Source organism: Arachis hypogaea, chromosome 19 (genome assembly GCF_003086295.3).
Source record: "Arachis hypogaea cultivar Tifrunner chromosome 19, arahy.Tifrunner.gnm2.J5K5, whole genome shotgun sequence".
Taxonomy (NCBI): Eukaryota; Viridiplantae; Streptophyta; class Magnoliopsida; order Fabales; family Fabaceae; genus Arachis; species Arachis hypogaea.
Genome location: NC_092054.1, coordinates 116,016,220 through 116,020,867, shown reverse-complemented (window position 1 = coordinate 116,020,867; position 4,648 = coordinate 116,016,220). Strand labels below are relative to the sequence as shown.

The 4,648-nt window shown below is 40.1% G+C and overlaps 1 non-coding gene across 1 annotated transcript; it reads right to left on the bottom strand.

The window, feature by feature from the left end:
- Window positions 1–1,200: 1,200 nt before the first annotated feature.
- LOC112781170 (small nucleolar RNA R71) lies at window positions 1,201–1,308 on the bottom strand. Its single transcript, XR_003191963.1, has one exon. It is a non-coding gene; the product is annotated as a small nucleolar RNA R71 (small nucleolar RNA).
- Window positions 1,309–4,648: the final 3,340 nt, after the last annotated feature.

Genomic DNA, 4,648 nt, shown 5'->3' with positions numbered 1-4,648 from the left:
CTGGATAGGGAGTTGATTGAAAGGAACTCTTGATTTGGAAGGATTGAAAGAAAAATTGTAATTGGGTTAACTGTTGGATTGTTATCTAATCACTAACACCAATCCCTTTAAACTAAGTGGGTTGCAACTCGTGAACAGATCTAGCATTCCAACTTGTTTGACTTTCCTTTACCTAGTAAAGAATAACTAAACAGAACAACCATTAATTATAAATTAATCTTGAAATCATCCCATCAATGATAGAGATTCCAACTAATCAACTCCCAGTCAAGGGTTTTATTCATATTATTTGAATTTTCTCAATTTAATTTTCCACCTACTTAACTCAACTTCTTGGAACATCTGATTAATAAAATAGCACACTTTTCTGCAACTCGTTGGGAGACGACCTGGGATTTAAACTCCCAGTAATTTTTAATTTAAACTCTCTGTGACATGTTTCTAAATTGATAGGCAGATTTTCGGTGAGTTAAGAACTATACTTGCAACGTAACTATTTTAATAATTTTTAATTCACCAACTTCTGTGTCTCATCAATTTTTAGCGCCGTTGCCGGGGAGTTACAATAGAGTGCTAAAGTTATTAATTAGAATTTATTTATTTGCATTTTATTTTATTTTGCTACTATGAGCTGCTTGTTTCTTTTGTCAGATGACGCATTCACTTCCTGATCTGCGCTTGCTAATATTCGATCCTGAAATTGAAAGAACTATTTCACGAATAAGGCGAGAACAGCGTCGGTTAGTCCGCTCTGAGGGCGGATCTGAAAGTGAACTTGAGGAAGAAACCAGCCCCCGTTCTACTGATTCGGTTGTTTTACGTGCAGAAGACATGGCAGCTAGGAGAGTTACCATCCAGGAGGAAGGAGCCCCTGATTTTACAATGCAACCGTTTCAAGCGCATCATCCAGCGGTAGCTACAGATTTTGAAATAAAGACCGCACTGCTAAATTTGATGCCCAAGTTTCATGGCCTACCTGCTCAAGAGCCTATCAAGCACTTGAGAGATTTCCAGGCAGCCTATTCTACTGTCAGGCGTGATGGTACTGATGAAACTTCAATTTTGCTGAAAGCTTTCCCATTTTCTCTTGAGGGAAAAGCAAGAGAGTGGTACTACACTCAACCTCTAGCAAATGTATCCAACTGGGATACACTCAGAAAGGAGTTTTTGGAGAAATTCTTTCCATCTGAAGTTACTGATAAACTGAGGAAGGATATTTCCACAATTGTTCAGGATGACAATGAGACTCTCTTTGAATACTGGGAGCGCTTCAATAATCTTCTGGAAGCATGCCCCCATCACATGATTGACAAGATAGTGTTACTCAGCTATATCACACAGGGCATGAGGCCCCAAGATAAGACCACATTGGAAAGTGCTAGCAATGGGTCTATGAAGAAGTACAAGACCACTGATGAGGCTTGGCAATTGATCAGTGATTTAGCTGAATCTACTAGGAACCACAGGCAAAAGCAAAAGCCGTTGCAGAAGTATCCTCTAACAGAGAGACTGCGGCTCTAGCTCAGAGTATATATGAGATGACCAACTTGCTGAAGCAGATGCAATTGAATCAACAACAAGCTCAGCAAGCTCAGCAACCTCCTCCACCACAGCAAAACCAACAACTAGTCCCACAGAGAGTTTGCAGAATCTGTGCTGATTATAGCCATTATACTGATGAATGCCCGCAGCTCCAACAAGAAGACAACATGATGGCATCCACTCATAACTTCTATGACCGCCCCAACCAAGGGTATAATCAAAGTGGAAATAATAACCATGGATGGCAGGACAATTCTAATCAGAATTGGAGGGACAACAATAACAGTGGAGGCAGAGATAATCACGGAAATCAGAGGTGGAATAATAATAACAACAGGCAGCAGAATCAACCTTACAGAGCACCTCACCTGAGGTAAAACCAAGGACCACAGAATAATCAACAGCAGACCTCTCAATTTACTCATTCTTCTTTATCTCCTAATGAAGAGCTACTACAATCTTTTGAGCGAAGACAACATACCATGGAAAGTAACATCATGAATAGTATTAATACCAGTCTGAATGGTCTCACCTCTACTTTGCAAGCTCTTATGTCATAGATTGGATCAACGCAAAATTCCAGTAATCAACCTTCAAGCTCCACTGGAATCCCCTCTCAACCATTACCCAATCCAAAGGGAGGCATTAATGCCATCACCCTAAGGTCTGGAACCACACTGTAGGAGAAGAATCAGGAGGAACCAAGCCCACCAGAACACACCTCAGCTGAAGAGGTAGTAGAAATAGAAGATGTTGAAGAGGAAGAGGACATGCAGGACATAGCTGAAGAAGAAATAGCTCAACCACAGGAAGAAGCACCAAAAGGCGCAGACACCATAGAAAACACTACTCCTATTCCATTTCCACAACTTGCAAGGAAGCTCAGAAAGCAGCTGGAACCCGACCCCAAAATGGTAGAAATATTCAAAAAGGTTGAGGTAATTGTTCCTCTTTTTTATGTTATTCAGCAGGTACCTAAATATGAAAAGTTTCTAAAAGACTTATGTATCCATAAAGACAAAATTAATGAATTAGAAACTATTCCTTTAGGTAGTTCTATATCTGCTTTAATGGGAGGATTACCTGAAAAATGTAGTGATCCAGGTCCTTGTATAGTTAGCTGTACTATTGGTGCTGTAGTAATTTATGATTGCATGTGTGATTTAGGAGCATGTGTCAGTATAATGCCTTTGTCAATATATGATATTTTGAGGCTCCCTCCCTTAAAAAGGTCGGCAGCTCATTTTGTATTAGCAGATAAAAGCATTATTACAGTGGCTGGAGTTGCTGAAGATGTTTTGGTGAACATTAAAGGGCTTACATTTTCCACTGATTTTTATATCTTGGAGATGCGCCCATAATGATTCAGATAAGCCATCATCAATCCTACTTGGAAGACCATTCCTGAAGACATCAAAATTCAAATTGGATGCCTTTTCAGGAACATACTCCTTTGAAATAAATGGCCGTATAGTAATCTTCAATCTGAATGGAGTCGTTGACAACCCTCTAGAAGATCGTTCTATCTTTCAGTGTGATGTCATAGATGAAAGTGTAGCTGAAGTTCACAAGAAAGAGTTAGAAGAGAGGCACACTAGACAAGGTCCAAGTATGGGGACCCTCTTAACTGACAATGAGGGCACTTCGTCATTTTCACAAGCTCCAGATAATCCAGAGCCTACCCATGATCAAAAGTTAGAATTGAAACCCCTTTCTCCACATCTCAAATATGCTTATCTTGAAGATGAGCAGAGGTTTCCAGTTATCATTGCAAAGGAACTTACTTCTCAACAAAAAGAGCAGTTACTTGATGTGCTGAGAAAGCATAAGAAGGCAATTGGGTGGAGCTTGGCAGACATAGTAGGCATCAACCCTCAAGTATGTGAGCACAGAATATTTTTAGAAGATGGAGCAAGACCTATCCATCAACCCCAAAGAAGATTGAATCCCACGATCTTAGAAGTTGTCAAAAAGGAAGTGACCAGACTATTGGAAGCCGGTATCATATATCCCATTTCAGACAGTGAATGGGTAAGCCCAGTACAAGTGGTGTCCAAGAAGTCTGGAGTCACTACAGTGAAGAATGAGCATGGAGAGCTCATAGCAACTAGAGTTTAGAATGCTTGGAGAGTCTGCATTGATTACAGGCGTCTCAACCAAGCTACCCGTAAGGATCGCTACCCACTTCCATTCTTTGATCAAATGCTGGATCGCCTGTCAGGTAAATCACATTATTGCTTTTTAGATGGTTACACAGGTTATTTCCAGATTCATATAGCTCCTGAGGATCAGGAAAAGACTACTTTTACATGTCCTTTTGGGGCTTATGCTTACAAGAGTATGCCCTTTGGCTTGTGCAATGCACCAGCTACTTTCCAAAGGTGCATGATGAGTCTGTTCTCTGATCTTATTGAGGACTGTATGGAAGTTTTTATGGACGATTTTAGCGTTTATGGTGATTCTTTTAGCCTTTGCTTAGATGGATTATCTAGAGTATTAGATAGATGTGTTAATACAAACCTTGTATTAAATTTCGAAAAATGTCACTTTATGGTAAAACAAGGAATTGTATTAGGACATGTGGTATCTAATAATGGCATTTCTGTAGACCCAGCAAAGGTGAATGTTATTTCTAGTTTACCTTACCCCTCTTCTGTGAGGGAAGTCCGTTCGTTCCTTGGTCATGCAGGTTTTTACAGGAGATTTATTAAGGACTTTAGTAAGGTTGCACTTCCCTTATCTAGATTACTGCAGAAGGATATTGAGTTCGAGTTCAGTGAGGATTGCAAACAAGCATTTGATAAGCTGAAGACTGCTCTGACTCAAGCTCCAATTGTGAGAGGACCAGACTAGAGCCAGCCGTTTGAAATCATGTGCAATGCTTCCAACCATGGAGTAGGAGCAGCGCTGGCTCAGCGTGAAGGTAAGGATCCTTTCATTATTGCTTATGCGTCTAAGACTTTAGACACTACCCAATCCAACTATACTACTACTGAGAAAGAGCTTCTTGCTATTGTTTTTGCTCTGGATAAATTCCGAGCTTATTTACTTAGTACTAAAGTAGTAGTGTATTCGGACCATGCAGCTTTAAAGTATCTATTAGCTA